Below are 14,760 nucleotides of genomic sequence, written 5' to 3'. Positions count from 1 at the left end.
GGTGGGGAGGAGTGTTGAGAACACAGCTGTGCCCAGGGGCTTTGTCAAGGGAAGGAGCTGGTCTAATTTATCAAGGGAAGGAGAGAGGCCTGCTGGCTCAGCGGCTGCCATGAGGAACATCAGGTGACACGCCCGCCTGCTGGCTCAGAGCTGTGGCTGGAAGCCCTGCCCGGCGGGCCCCAGGAGTCGGCTCTCGGGAGGCAGTAGGCAGGCCCGATTACTGTCCTGAGAGGGAGAGGAAGGCCGGGCGGGTGGGGGTGGAGGGGGCCTCAGGACCATCAAGACCAGAGCATCTGTGGCCAGCCTCGGCGCAGGCTGCTGCCTGTACATACCTGGGGAGTCGGGGGCCCCTCAGGTGGGTCGCCGCACAACTTCCTGAGGAATGAGAATTTCTTGGCTGCAAAGAAAATGGAAAGCATGTCAGGGCCGATGTGGTGCATGGCTCTGGACCAAGAGCCCCAGGAGGAGCCAGGTGGGAGGGAGCGGCTCCCGGGCAGAGCCGGCTGTGGCCTCAGGGCACCGGGAAGCCACCAAGAGCCACCGGGAGATGGGCGAGCTCCTCTCAGAGGCCAGCGGGCAGCTCAGCTGGCCCGGGGGACCCTGAAGGGTTTAGGGGTCACCTGGCTGCCTCAGCTGCAGCTTTGACGGCTATCTTACATCTCTTTTTGTTGGGTCTTTATGTATGCATAGATTGTGTGTACATGTGGCTCCGAAGCTCCAGATTATTACGAGTTGCAGTGAGAACGCTGCCCCTCCCATCCCTGCCAGGATCCCTCCCCAGTCCCGCTGGGGAGACTAGAGGAGCTTCTGGTGTTTCCTCCCAGAGTCCCTGGATGCAAATAGCAGCACACAGGAACACACACTGCCTTTCCTCCTTCCTTGGACGGAAGATCGTCGGCTACGCTCACTGTTCTGCACCTGACTTTTTTTCATGTAACAACATATCCTGTAGATAATTCCACAACATTCCGTGAAGAGGTTTCTCACTCTCTGTCCACTCGTCCTCGCATCCAGGCTGCAGAGCACCCAGACCTGTCTGGATGGACACGGGGCTGCTGCCTGCATTCGGCCCTTAGAAACAATACAGCAGTGCTCACCACATGGCGACAGCCTGTGCTCCAAACGCTGTGGGCCTAGCTGCGTCAAAGGGCACCTGCGTTTGACTTTGGAAGGAGATTGTCCAATTGTCAATCTCTGTGATGGTTTTAAAATACGGCCACACATTCTTTAACACTCCTCCCTTCAAGAGGTGGAGCCTCATTCTCTCCACTTGAACACAGCTGAGCTTACCGCCTCACTGCTAATGAACAGAATATGCTGGAAGGAGGGGTGCTGGACTTCAAGATTGGGCCCTAAAAGGCACTGCAGCTTCCTCGTTGCACACTTAGGTCACACATGTGGGGAAGCAGCTGCCATGCTTTCCGGGCACTCAAGCAGCCCCGTGGAGAGGCCATGAGGTGAGGAACAGAGGCCTCCTGCCTGTAGCTGTGTGAGGGAGCCATCTTGGAAGTGGCTTCCCCAGCCTCTGTTGGGCCTTTGGATGATGCTGCAGCCCCTGCTGACATTCTGACCACAACCGTGTGAGGGAACTTGAGCCAGAACCACCTGCTAGGCTGTGCCTGCATCCTGACCTTTGGAAACTAAGAGATAATAAAGGTTTGTTGTTTCAGTCTGTTCTTTACGATACAGCAGTAGACAACCTTAACTCATGCCCCTCCTAGCAATGTAGAGAACCCAGAGGCCCTAATGTGAGTCACTGTGTCACAGAAGGAAGCATGTCCTTACCCAGAGATGTATAGACTGAGGCCCAGGGAGGGTGAAGAACTGCAGGAAGCCACTGGGACTCAGCAGTAGAGCCTTTGCCACACTGTCCCATCCATCTGTTCATGTATCCATCCATCCACCCACCTATCCATCCATCCATCTACCCACCCACCCATCCATCCATCCATCCACCCACCCATCCATCACCCACCCATCCATCCACCAACCCACCCATCCATCCATCTACCCACCCACCCATCCATCCATCCACCCACCCACCCATCCATCACCCACCCATCCATCCACCAACCCACCCATCCATCCATCCATCCATCCATCATCATCATCATCCATCTATCCACCCATCCATCACCTACCCATCCATCCACCCACCTACCCATCCATCCAGATACCCACCCACTCACCCATTGATCCATCTATCCATCCATCCATCCATGCATCCATTAATCCATCCATCCACTCATCCATCATCATCCATCCACCTATCCATCACCCACCCACCCATCCGTCCATCTGTCTGTCTGTCCATCCATCCATCCATTAATCCATCCATTCACTCATCCATCATCATCATCCATCCATCCACCCATCCATCTATCACCCACCCACCCATCTGCCCATCTACCCATCCATCCATCCATCCATCCATCCATCCATCCAACCATCCATCCATCCATCCATCCATTAATCCATCCATTCACTCATCCGTCATCATTATCCATCCATCCATCCACCCATCCATGTATCACCCACCCACCCATCTGTCCATCTACCCACCCATCCATCCACCCACTCATCCATCACTCACCCACCCATTTATCTACCCACCCACTCATCCACCCTTCCACCCATTCATCCACCCACTCACACATTCATCCATCCACCCGCCCATCCCCCCATCCACCTGCCCATCCACGCATTCATCCACCCATCCATCCATCCATCACTCACCCATCTATCCACCCACCCATCCATCCATCCATCACCCATCCACCCATCCATCCACCCACCCACCCATCCACCCTTTTACCATTCATCCACCCATCTATCCACCCACCCATTCACCCATTCATCCATCCACCCATTCATCCCCCCATCCACCCATCCACCTGCTCATTCACCCATCCATACATCACTCACCCATCTATCCACCCACTCATCCATCCATCCATCCATCCATCCATTACCCACCTATCCATCCACCCATCCATCCACCCTTCTACCATTCATCCACCCATCTATCCACCCACTCACCCATGCATCCATCCACATGCCCGTCCCCCCATCCTCCTGCCCATCCACCTGCCCATCCACCCACCCATTCACCCATCACTCACCCATCTATCCACCCACTCATCCATCCATCCGCCCAGTCAGCCACCCATCCACCCTTCTACCCATTCATCCACCCACCCATCTATCCACCCACTCACCCATTCATCTACCCACCCGCCCATCCCCTCTAATCTACCCACTCATCCACCCACCCACCCATCCATCCACAAGTCTTTACATTTGTGTTGGATGCTGTGTCAGGCACTGGGCACACAGTGATGTGACAGATTCGCAGCCTTGGGCTGACCAGAAAGTCAGTGAACCAAGAAATTGCTGCAAGTGAGGAAGTTGCAGCCCAGAGAGGTGGTGTGACGGGTCCAAGGTCACACAGCGGACACAGCCAAGCTGAGATTTGAAGGCAGGACTGTCTGTAACTGTGCTGCTTCCGTGCTGAACAAAGGGTGGCCCCACCCCACTGCCTCCACACCCTGTCCCTCTGTCCTTCCCATCCCCTGGGGTGGCCCTGCCTCTGCCTGCCCAGCTTGTGGGCAGAACTTGGCCATCCCATCCCCTTTCCTCTGCCCCAGGACAGCAGGGACATTTGCCTGCAGCACCCCAGGGCACTCGAGGGCCAGCTGCCAGCTCTCCCTCCAGGGGCTCGGGGACGGGTCCCAGTCCTTGGAGCTGGGGTGGGCATGGGGGCAGCATGTGCTCCAGGCCTTGGGTTCTGGCCCTGCCCAGGCTCTTGGCAGAGCCCCTTGGTGCCAGCCTGTCGGTGTGGGTTTCAGTAGGCCGGACCCCTTTGAAGTCGGGAGATCCTATCCCCCAGATCTAGGGCTGGCCCCAGGGAGACCCCGGAGGAGCACGAGCGGCTCCTTTTCTCTCAGAAATAGGAACTGGCCCCTCTTTAGACGGCCAAGCGCTCTGGTAACTCAAGAGCAGGTCGCGGTGGCTCTGGCTGAGGGTGTGGGGGACGCCAGTGCCTGAAAGGAGGGGTGCCCCCACCTGGGCTCCTGCCCCCACGCCTCTGCCCCACCCCTGGCCGCTGCTCCCAATCCTCTTCGCCTCACCTCCTCTTTCAACCTGCTCAGTTTCAGCTATGGCCTGTGCACCCTCGAGAGCCAGGTTCTCCCCCACCTGCCCCTGGCCCCACCCCTGGCCCTTCCTTCCCAGCCCCTCCTGGGGCCTCTGCTGGAGAAGATCCCTCGGGTTGGGTTGCCCCTCCCCTTTCCCTTCTTCCCGACCCCCACTCACTCCTGGCCAACCACGCAGGGGGCTTTGGGGCCAGCTCCACCTGGGCTTGACTCTCAGATCCCGCACTCCTTGACTGTGGGATCCAGGCCCCGTCCCAGCCTCTCTGAGCCCGTTTTCCCACCTGTGAAACGGGGATGATCAGAGTCTTGACTTCACAGGGTGTGGTCAGAGGGTTAAACAGAACAACGCAAGCCACCTCATGGAGCACACAAACCAGCACGCAGTGAGCGCCTAGCAGACGTTTGCTCAGAAGCATGGCATCCCTCTTCCAGGAAGCCTTCCTGGATTGCGTGTGGTGTGAACTCCTCGGGCGTGTCTCCATGATCCTGCAATTCTCAAAGGGCGCCTGTCCTTCCACATCCTGGTGGCCATTCCCTGGGGACCAGGCCTGGGAGCCCTGCACACTCAGCTGCACTGCCAAACTGGAGTGCCACTGTCCAATCGGGCCTCCTGGCCGCAGTTTCCCCAACTGTAAATGGACGTTGGATCTGATGGGTCCTTGGGCCTGTCTGTGACACCCTGATATCAACGCTCACGCAGTCCCACTCGCAGCCAGGCATCCTAAGCAACCCGCTCCTCCTCCTTGTGAATGGTCCCAGCCCTTTCAGCTGCAGCCATCCCTGGTGTGGGGTAGGCTTCATTCTCCTGGTTGTTTCTGCTGTTGTCAGGGCTGGCCCGTGCCTTCCCAAACAGCAGGGACTGGCTCTCCCTTTCTCCTCAGCCCCTCCGTGGGGAGAGCGGAAAGCGTGGGGTTCCCGGCGAGGGGGAGCTGCGGGAGAACTGCCCTTTCTTCCCTCGTCCCGGTGTGGGAGTGGAGCCTGGTGCATGTGCCCTGTCTTCCCCACACATGGAACCTGCGTGTGGCCCCTGCTTTCCAGACATGGCACTGGGGAAGGACAGCATGGCTGAGAGCTGAACCTGCAGTTGGGATCTGGCCCCCACCTACAGCCAGGGTCTGCTACCGTGTGCTGTGTGGCCTCAGGCCGGCCTCCACCCCTCTCTGTGCCTTCCTCTCTTTGGCAGAAGAGGGCATTGCGTGAGCCCCACAGGCCCCCGAGTCCTGCCTGGCTCAATCCCAGCTCCAAGGCCCTGGCCTGAGAGAGAAGACTGGGCACATGGGGCCTTCTGGGTGACCTGAGCGGCTGCTCTGATGATGTGACTCTTTAGCTGAGGCCTGGCCTTGGGTGAGGGTCTCTCAGGCATGGCGTTGGGGGCATTCCTGGCTGTTGGAGGAACGTTGAGGAGGGGTGGAGTGCTATTGAGGGGGCACACGGTGCTTCAAGGGGTGGGACCAGCATGGGCTTCAGGGGCAGGGAGTGGGAGGCTGCCGGGGGTTAGGGAGGCTGTCCACACCCAATCCCAGGGCCCCACCTATCCCACCCTGGACACCACACAAGGGCCAAGAAATATGTGCCATGGGGTGGGACCGGGCTGGGAAGAGCAGCTGGGCTTCCAGGCCGAATGGGGGAAACTGAGGCTCACAGAACCTGCCCAAGGTCACATGGCAAGTCTGGGGAGCAGAGCCGGGGTCAGGATGTTGGCCTCCCGCGCTGAGCTCTCCCGGTCTGTTTGGGAGGCACCGGCCCGTCCTCGGACCAGCTCGGTCCAGTCTGTCGGTTCCCTCCGGCCTCTGGCTGCCCACCAGGGCTGATCCTGTCCGAGCTGTGTCACCCTGGGCACCGTCCCCTGCTGTCTGACCCCCCTTCCGTGGCTTGGCACAGCCCCTGCAGCCAGCTGGCCTCTCCCCGATGGGTGTGGAGCACAAAGCCAGACGCCATGTGTGCCAGCACCGCTGGGCAGCGGCCTCCGGTCCCAGGTCACCCGAGACAGCGAGGCTGGGAAAAGGGAGGAGTTCGGCTGTGCCCCGGCCTTCATCCTGAGCATCGTGTCTGCCCATCACACCCATCCGGCCCCATTCACAACTTGGGCAGGCGGCCAGGCTCACCCCAAACGCTGGTGGAGCCGAGCAGCCCAGGAGAAAAGCACGGGGGCCTCCCATCTGTAGTCCTCGCCGTACGGGGCCGCAGCGCTGCTGCCTCCTGACATTTATTTCACAAACATTCTCCTTTCCTTTTGCTTCAAACGCTGCCGCTTTGCTTAAAAACTATCTGTTACCTGAGTGCTCAGATAAACCTTTGCAGGTAAAATTATATCTGAGATATGGCCCGGAGGGTACGTTTAAGAATACGGTGCAAATTATCAGCTGCATTTATCTTAATTACTTTGGGGGAAAGTGGAGGCCGGCATTGGAGGGGCTGGGGAATGGTGTTCGTCCTGTCTTATCGGGGTGCCTATTCGAGATCCTTTAACAGGAGGGAGATAAGGGGGCACATGGGGAAAGAAAACGATGTCTTCGAAAATGACAGGGAGGTGGCCCGGGGGCGGTGGGGATTTGTGCTTAAAGACGGAGCCCTGCCACCCACTGAAATTGCTGAGAGCTGGCACATGGCAAGAGCCAGGCAAGAACGGCAGCCCCCCTCGCCTCTGCCCCTCTGTGCCACAAAGGCCAATATTCAGGGGGTCATTACCCAGAAGGACACCAGGACCTCATCAGTGGCCAGGCCCCAACCCAGCTCTGCTCAGTCTCCTAGACAACCCTCCACGGCCTCACCGAGATGGGCCTTCAGCTTTAGCTCCAATGCCACCTCCTCCAGGAAGCCCTCCCTGACCACAGAGCTGTTGCTGTTGGTCCCGGCTCTGTACATGGTGTCCATTTGCTGCTGTACTGTCCGCTGTCCTCACTGCCGGCATCACACCGGTTGGGGCTGCAGGTCTTCTGCTTGCCCCCATCCTGGGCAGGGAGTTGGTGCTCAGGAGCCCGGGTAGAGTCCAGCTGGGGCAGCTGTTATTCCTGGGGTCTCCAGGAGCTGCTCCTTGAACCTGGGGCTCTAAGTTAGGGTGAGGGACCAATTCGGGTGGGCTGCAGGGTGGGGACAGGCCTCCCCTGTGAGCACACATGTGGACACACTCATGCACACATATACAGGTGTGTGCACAGTTATGCATGCTCATCCATGCACACGCGTGAGCACACGCTCATATGTGCACACATCCACACATGCACATGCACACGTGGGCTCACGCACACTCCCCTGCCAGGCCATGGGGGGCTTTGGGGCCTCATTTCTATAGGAGACTCTGAGAGCTCCCCGGCATTGGGAGGTGGAGGTGCAACTGTAGCATGCTGTCCAGAAATGACTTTGGAGACACAGCCTACCCTCTAAATGTCAATGCTGTACCGGAGCCCAGCAAACGCCAGGTGCCTCCATCAGCACATTTGTCTGAGGGTCCTTCTCCCCTGCCCAAAGGGTGTAGGAAGAGGGACCACGTGGGGGGAGTGAGAAATGTGTGGGGGCCGCCCCGCCAGGCATCTGGCTTGCAGGGACTGGATTGGGATTCATTGGCCCCAGGAACCTTCTAGCAGAGCCAAGGTGAATACAGCCAGGTGGGTATCCCAAGGCTGAGACGGCTCGTCCAGGGTGTGGAGGCGGCAGGTGGTTCGAATGGGCAACGGTGCCCACAGCCCCAGAACCCACTTTAAAATCCAAAGATGGGGGTGCCTTTCTCTCACTGGCCGGTCGAGCAGCCCTGCCTTGGATTTCTAGAATGAGGATCGTTGAGGGTGACTCGGTCAGTGTGCCCACTTCACAGATGGGAACAGTGGCTCAGAAAGGGTGTGGGCCTGCCCCAGGCCACACAGCGGCGGAGCCTGGGCTCTTTCGCCTCTGGCTTTGAGCTCCCTTGCAGCGACGCTCTGGGCAGGGTGGTTGGAGGCCTCCTGGGGGAGGCCGAGCAGACAAACAGCCCTCCACGTGCCAAGCAGCAGCTCTGGAAAAGGGCAGGCGGCACCCAGGTCTGCGTTTCTCTTGGAGCTGTCAGCCCTCACCCTGTCACAGCGAGAAGGAAGCCGAGTACCACAGAGACTCCACGGGACCCCAGGAGGACGCCCTGAGTGTGTGGGTGGCTGACCTTGACCCGACAGTCCCAGGCCCTGGGGTAGACGCCGACCGCAGGACAGGCCCCTGCTCAGGCTCTGGTCCCCCAAGAGGAGCCCTGGGTACCCCTCCCGGGGAGCGAGCGTGCCACTTCCTGCAGGACCCTTCTGCAGGCTGGGTCCCGTGGAGGGAGCCCTGGAAGGGCGAAGGGTGCGTGGTCCTGCGGGGTTTTGATTTTGTGGGCAAGGTTGTTACCATCCCTCCCCTAAAACAACCGATCACCACGTGACTGCTTGTTGATGCTAGAAACCGTAGTTATTTTCCATTACTCTTTCCCAATGAAGCCCTGAGTGCAATTTCTCACGGTAATGGTGGTGGCGTCTGAAGTGGCTTCTTTCAGTGGTCTTTTCTGGGGCCTACCCAGACCCTCTGGGTCAGAAGCTTCCGGCTAGGCCCAGAGCTTGCCTTGGAGATCCTGCCGAAGTCACACACCACTAAGATCACAACGTGTGACAGTGTGAAGCTGGTCTGGGTGGGAGGTAGGACGGGAGGCCTGGGTGTCGTCTGTCTTCCAGCGTGGGGAAGCCCCAGCAGGCCCATCTCACAGATGAGGACGCCCAGGCTGCAAGAGCGTAAGTGAACTTCGAGCAGCCACCTGGATCCCCCTGTGCCGTCAAGCGGCCTCCTGAGAAGGTCACGGCCTCTGGTTTTTGGGAACGGAGCCCATCCCACCTAGAGTGAGGTCTCTGCATGAGAAACCGGGACCGATGAGGCCTACATGGGGGTCACCTGGTCCTCCCACTGCCCCAGCCGAGGTTTAATGAGCTGTCTCCTGAGTGACATGATTAATGGGTTTCTGCGAGGCCTGGTGGCTGTGTCAATTACTCTCCCGCTGCTGTGGGGTTCGGAGTCATATCAGCCTCCTTTTTCAATTAAAAGTGATTATAACTTTGCCTCCTAAGGACGAGAGGATTAGTGAAGTGCCCGGGGTGGGAGCTGGGTGGGGATGGGGTGTCCGCACTCTGGCTCTGCAGCGCTGGGAAGCGAGTCGTCCTGGGAGGGGCCGGGCTGCGTGCCTGCTGCCCCAGCTTGAGGAAGGACGCTATGAGCACCGACTGTGTGCCGGGTGTGGCCTTCCAGGCAATCGGTCCAACCACCATGCGGGGCTTGGGAGCTACACGCCTGGAAGAAGCCGTCGGTCCCGGTTTGCAGATGAGGAAATGGGGCTCCAGTGTCAGTGCTGGGTTCCAGGGCACATGGCTTAGATGTGGGGCTGGGACGTGCACCCAGCTCTGGTCACTTCCGGGTGCTCTCCCTGCTCCTGAACAGGCTGGGTCCGTGTCCTCCTGCCCCTGGAAGACATCCTGTCTGGGTGGCCACCTGGAGTGCCAGCTGTGATTTTCCAGACACTTTGCAGAGGGGGCCTGAGTGACGGGCATTCCCACTGCACTGCCATTCCCAGGCTGAGGGCTCAGTCTCAGTGTGTTCAGCTGTAAAATGGGCACAGCACTGCCCCCGCAGTGCAGGCCCCTGGGTTCCCAGGACACAGAGCCTTCTTCCCTCCTTCAGCCAGGGGTGGAGTCTGGCTGAGATTTGAGGAGGGGCTTAGGGGAAGGGCCCTGGCTCCTGAGGTTGTGGGGCAGTGTGGTGAGCCTGGGGCAGCTCAAGGCCCTGGGCGGCAGGCTGTGGTGGGGGGTCCCGGCCCCTCTCCAGGACCTTGCTCAGCTGTGACCGGCACTGGCCTGACAGATCCTGAGATCCCGGAGGGTCCCTGATGTTCCGGGTGGTCACCGGGCCAGCACTGCCTCATGAATCCTCTCAAGGCCCCACAAGGTGGTTCTGTTCCTCCCCATTGCTCAGACGAGAAACCGAGGCTCAGAGAGGGGAAGGGACTTTTCCAAGGCCACACAGTGGGAAGTGGCACCCGGGACCGGAGTCTCTGCAAGGCCGAGGCAGCGCCCTTCCCTGTTGCAAGTGTCTCCTCGAGGCTACCTGGGCCCTGGCGCGGCTGACCCTGCTGTCCCCACTCGCTGTGTGGCCTCAGCTGGTCTCTGGGCAGCTGGAAACTGGAGGCCTGGCCGTGCTCCCCTCTGCCCTGCCCTAACTGGCTGACCCATGGCCCTGGGAAGGCAGGGCCGGGTGGCAGTGGACGTCTGGGCGGGGCTGTCCTGCGTGGACCTCTGGCCACAGTGGCCTGGTGAGGGGTGGCCCTGTGCCGCCCGGGCACTGAAGAGCCCTATTCCCTGGGGCGGGGGAAGTTACCCCCCACTGGGACATCCTCCTGGGTTTGGCCTGTTCTCGAGAGCAGGAGGCCACAGCCAGGACAGAGGAGGCCTCTACGGTGCCAACCTGAGGCCACAGGGCCTGCCTCTCCCTCGGACCCTCCTGTCGTGGGGCCTGCTCCCAGCCATAGCTTGCTCCCAATCCAGGGCAGCTCTGCCGGGCCTGGGGGCCTCTGCCCTCACGGCTCTCTCCCGGGAGGCTGCCACCTTTCAAATCCTGGCGCCACAGCATCCCTGGGCCTCCAACAACTCGAGTCTGTGGTCCCCAGGGCTCTTTGGGGTGGAGGTAACGAGACCGTGGCCTCCTCCAGGTGCCCCCGAGGCCAGATGCCTCCACCCCGCACCCACGTTTGTTCCCGTTTCCCGATGCCCAGCAGGTGTTTGTGTTGGAGACTGAAGCCCGGGCGTGATGGGATCCGTGGCCGTGATCTGTGGCCGTGTCCGACCTGGAGGCCCGTGGCCTGCAGGGAGCAGCCTGAATCCAGGTGGGGGCTTTGGGCTCCCAAGGTTGGACTCCACCCTGTCTTCCTGGGGACTCGGGATCTAGGCCCTGAGGGTGACAGGGTGTGGACCCACTGCAGGCAGCCAGCCCTGAGGGCCTGCAGCCTCCAGCTGTCCTTCAGGGAGTCCCAGACCCGAGGGTGTAGGGAAAGCTCGGATGCTGAGGGTCCCAGATGGCTCCACCGCATGGTCTTGGGGTTGTCACTGGCCAGGTGGCAGCAGGGCCCTTCTCCTCACCCCTCTTGGTGGAGGCTCAGGGTCACTGTCTCTAAGTGCCACCACAGCACCTGCTTCCATGGCACCTGCCTCCATGGCACCTGCCACCACACTCACACAGCCCTGGGGGCTGGCCCGGTCGCTCTCCCCACTGCTGCGGAGGCTGCAGAGGCCTCTGTGGCACTGCCCAGGCGCTGAGGCGCGGAGCCCAGGAGCTGGGATGTCCCTGGGTCCTGCACCCTCCGGACCACAACTGCAGTCAGCACTGCCACAATCACCCCATTTCAGAGCTGAGAAAACCGAGCTCAACGCCCAGCTAGAGGCAATGGCGGGACTGACTGAACCTTGCTATAACGCTGCCCCCAGCTCTGCAGGACACCCTCTGAGGCTCGCTCTGGACGGAATCACTTCTCCAGAGGCCTGGGTTCACAGGCAGGCAGGACGGCGGGGCCCAGTGGGGCTGAGCAGGGCTGCCATAGAGCCCAGGGCTCCCCGCTTTCAGAAAAACACAGAAAACACATCTGTGCTGGGAAAGCCACGGTGCGCCGGGCCTCGGCCTGCTGGGCCTCTCCTTTGCTGTCTCCTCACTCCTGCGTTCCTCCTGCCACCTCCAGGGCCCACAGGTGGGTGTTTTGAGGGTGAAGGGAAGAGAGAGGCTGAGGGGAGAGACAGAGCGGGTCTGTCCTGGAGTGTCACTGCCCAGGCCGCCAGCCTCAGCACCCAGCCATCTCCGGCTGCTCTGCCTTCTTGGTCCCGGCCTCTCATGCACACAGGATGGCAGCTGTTTGTCCCATTTATCACGTGCGTGCGGGGATTTTAATTAGCTTTATGCACGACTATGGCCCCCGTGCCTTGGATAAGGCAGAGATAATGGCCCAGATTTGTTCAAGGAAGGAGCAATGGGGATGCCACACCGCTAGCGCCTGGTCTGGTGTCGCCGTGGTGCGCCCTGGGTCTCTCGGTGACCCTCCCACTCAGGTGGGGGTCGCAGGGCTCCCATGCCCACAGTTGGATAAGCGGCCACTGCTGCCCGGGCCCCGGCTGTGGCTGTGGCTGCCAGGACACGGAGCGCAGTGGCAGACTTTCTGATTTTTGAGAAATCCAGGTTTTAAAGTGAAATCTCCCCATTTAAAAACTTTGGCAAGAATTCATGTAAAACAAGTAACTACCATGTGGGCCGAAGCCGTCGGCGTGGTTTATGGTGTGTGAGCGTTCTCTCTGGGCTGCACATTTTCCAAGCTGTCCCCGCCCTGATGAGGTCCCCCGTTCACCCACTCGCTCTTTCGGGTATATTGACCGAGTGTGGGGACATCGCTGTGGGTGAGACAGACTGCCCTCCCTGTCCCCCATGCTGCATGCTGCTATCCCAGGGCCCAGTCTGGGGCAACTCTAGGACAGAACAAAGGTCCCTGGCTCTATGGCTGGGTCTGGGCTGCCGTGCCCAGGAAAGGTCAAGGGTTTCTGGAACCGCCATTGGAGCAGGAAAAGCCTTCACTGGCAAAGACCTCATGAGCTCCGATGCAGCAGGGTTCAGAGAGGTTAAGCGAGGTGCCTGCAGTCACACAGCAGGGCTCAGAGAGGTTAAGCGAGGTGCCTGCAGTCACACAGCAGGCTGTGGAGAGGGCACTGGGAAGGTGGGCACTGGGTGGCTGTGTCTGAGGCTGCGCAGAGGCCTGCATGGCCAAGTGGGACTGGCAGACGTGTTACTTTGGGCCTGGGACTGGAGAGGGGATGGCAGAGCAGGGTGGGCCTCGGACAGGGGGCGTGGTGGGCTCCTGATGGAGGGTGGGGCTCTATGCTGGCCCCTGCCTCCCCAACTGCCTCTCCAGACCCCCCGCCCCCTGCACCTCCCTAGCCTGAGGCTGACTCGGCTCTGGCAGGAGACAGAGGCGAGACCAACAGGGTCTTGGGACCCCAGGTTCGCCCAGCAGGGCAGTGGCCCCCAGCTCCTTCCCAGAGCCTTTGGCCTCCCCTCCCAGGGGGAAGAGGGTGGTGGCCCCTCACCCCGGCCGTCCACAGCCAGCAGCTGGACCTGGCCTTGCTGTGCGACACCATGCCAGGGCTCCATGAACATCAGGGTTTCGTCTCTTCTGGGAAGGCAGGGCAGGCTGGTGGGGGCCCTGTGAGGCCCCCAGAATGCTGAAGGGCAGAAGGGGACCCCAGGTGTGGGCCTGTTCAGCTGTGACAGAAAGGGAAACCAGGTGGGGGCCTCACACACACCCTACAGATAAAGAAACCAAGCTCAGAGAGGGTGAGACACTCGCCATGGACACAGAGTGAGAGGCCCCAGGCCCTGGAGCACTTGGGCTGGCATCCACCCTGCGCCACCTCAGGCCACCACCGTCTCCTGCCCAGAAGATTTTGACACCTGTCTCCAGCTTCCTGGGGCTCCCTACACCCCATTCTCCCTGAGGCTGGCCAAGGGGTCCTTCCAAACACACCTGAGGCTGCACCCATGCGGGAGAGCCATGCTCACACCCAGCCCTGCCCACTCGCACCCCTGCCTGCTCACCTGCCTGCCTGAGCCCAAGCATACACACCTCCTGGCCTTGCCCCTGCTGCCCCACCACCCCTGCCCGCCACTCCCCCTGGACCAACTGCCGGGGCTGTATTGGGCTCTGGAGGCCTCGGCCCAGATGCTGGCTCGCTGGGGTCTGAGCCACCCCCACGGAGCCGCTCACCTGCGTCTCTGTGTCATTGTCTGTGTGGCACTTTAACCCTCTGAAGTTGTCATTGCTGAGGTTGGGTGGAGGGTGGGGAATTGTGAGGTGTGGGCTGAGGTGTGTCCCCCAAAAGCAAGTCCTAACCCCAGCACCTACGAATGTGACCTTACCTAGAAATAGGGTCTTTGCAGATGCGATTAGCTAAGAGGAATCGCCCTGGATTAGAGGGGCTCTACATCCAAAGACAGGTGTCCTTAGGAGAGGGCCCCATGAAGAGAAGAGAGACAGACACAGGAGGAGGCCACGTGAAGATGGAGGTAGAGGTGGAGTGAGGAGCCCACGAGCCAGGAATGCCTGGGACCTCCAGGGGCTGCAGGAGGAGGAGGTGGGAGGGACCTTCTCCAGGGGCCTGAGCAGGAGGTGGCCTTGCCCACACCTGTCGGGTCATCGCTTCACTGCAAACTTCACCAGGACCTCCACTGTGAACTTCACCGTGACCACGTGACCTGCACCATCAACAGCATCATAGACGTCACCGTGAACTGTGTGACCTGCACCGTGAACTTCTCCATGACCACGTGACCTGCACCATCAACGGCATCATAGACATCACCGTGAACTGTGTGACCTGCACCGTGAACTTCTCCATGACCACGTGACCTGCACCATCAACGGCATCATAGACGTCACCGTGAACTGTGTGACCTGCACCGTGAACTTCTCCATGACCACGTGACCTGCACCATCAACGGCATCATAGACGTCACCGTGAACTGTGTGACCTGCACCGTGAACTTCTCCATGACCACGTGACCTGCACCATCAACGGCATCATAGACATCACCGTGA

The 14,760-nt window shown here is 60.2% G+C and overlaps 1 protein-coding gene across 2 annotated transcripts in view; it reads right to left on the bottom strand.

Moving 5' to 3' along the window:
• ZNF469 (zinc finger protein 469) overlaps positions 1–14,760 on the bottom strand; it is a 345,491-nt gene that overhangs the window by 15,967 nt on the left and 314,764 nt on the right. For both annotated transcript variants that reach the window (XM_034940869.3, XM_055099891.2), the window contains exon 4: positions 333–397. The gene's annotated coding sequence lies outside the window, so the exon portion shown is untranslated. The remainder of the gene's footprint in view (positions 1–332; positions 398–14,760) is intronic.

The sequence above is a fragment of the Pan paniscus genome, chromosome 18 (assembly GCF_029289425.2).
Source record: "Pan paniscus chromosome 18, NHGRI_mPanPan1-v2.0_pri, whole genome shotgun sequence".
Classification (NCBI taxonomy): domain Eukaryota; kingdom Metazoa; phylum Chordata; class Mammalia; order Primates; family Hominidae; genus Pan; species Pan paniscus.
The sequence above is the reverse complement of the archived record's forward strand: the minus strand, read 5'-3'. Positions and strand labels throughout refer to the sequence as shown.